Here is an 802-nt window from a genome sequence, read left to right on the forward strand (position 1 = left end):
CATTGGTATCAATAAAGTCTTATCAATTCTCATACCTGCTAACACCCTGGAGTATGTGTCTACATCACAATGAGAAAAGGCCAAACACGGATGAATTCAGACCTTCAAAACAGTTTATAATTAAACTGCACTGCTTTATAATGACAATGTAACATTAATGCAGACTTGATGTTCATTGGATGGATTACGCTACTTCAAGACTGCTAATTAATGTTCACATATTACAGAAATGAAAAGAGACCAGTAGAAAGCACATTCAAATTTCTAAAACGTATCATAGTTTGTGAAAAGATTAGCTGTGATGTAAAGTGTATCAAAAGCAATTGATATACAGTAGAAAATATCAAGTGTAACAAAATGGTTATTTGGTATTAAATGGTAACATTATCAGTGTTGATTTAAGACAATCGAAGTGTTACATTGAACTTTGAGGAAGAGTGGCCTTCAAAAGAGCTACTATTGTACTTAAGTGCAAGTGATCTTCTTCTACTGGAATCAAATTTAAGTCAAGTAACAGTACGTCTAGTACAGGAACATATGCACATGTTACTGTGGACTGATGTGTTTGTCTGCATGCTTTCTTTCCAGTCTGTTGGCACCAGAGCTAAAGTAATTTGTCAGAGGTCTATTAGATTATGATAGAAGATGATAGTGTGTGTCTTTGTAAAACCCACTTGGTAATTATATTACCACCTTGTCTGTCTGGCAGCGAGGTCAGATTCATGAGAGCCAAGCTAGGCCTGCAACATGCTACAGCCATGTGTAAAAGCATTTGCAGGAGTCTCTCTCTCTCTCTCTGTGT

At 36.3% G+C, this 802-nt stretch overlaps 1 protein-coding gene across 1 annotated transcript in view; it reads left to right on the top strand.

Annotated features, from left to right (window-relative positions):
- ddr1 (discoidin domain receptor tyrosine kinase 1) overlaps positions 1 to 802 on the top strand; it is a gene marked incomplete in the record, with an annotated part of 38,865 nt that overhangs the window by 14,303 nt on the left and 23,760 nt on the right.

This window comes from Morone saxatilis, unplaced genomic scaffold (genome assembly GCF_004916995.1).
Source record: "Morone saxatilis isolate NCDOM2014 unplaced genomic scaffold, NCSU_SB_2.0 Contig24, whole genome shotgun sequence".
Classification (NCBI taxonomy): Eukaryota; Metazoa; Chordata; class Actinopteri; family Moronidae; genus Morone; species Morone saxatilis.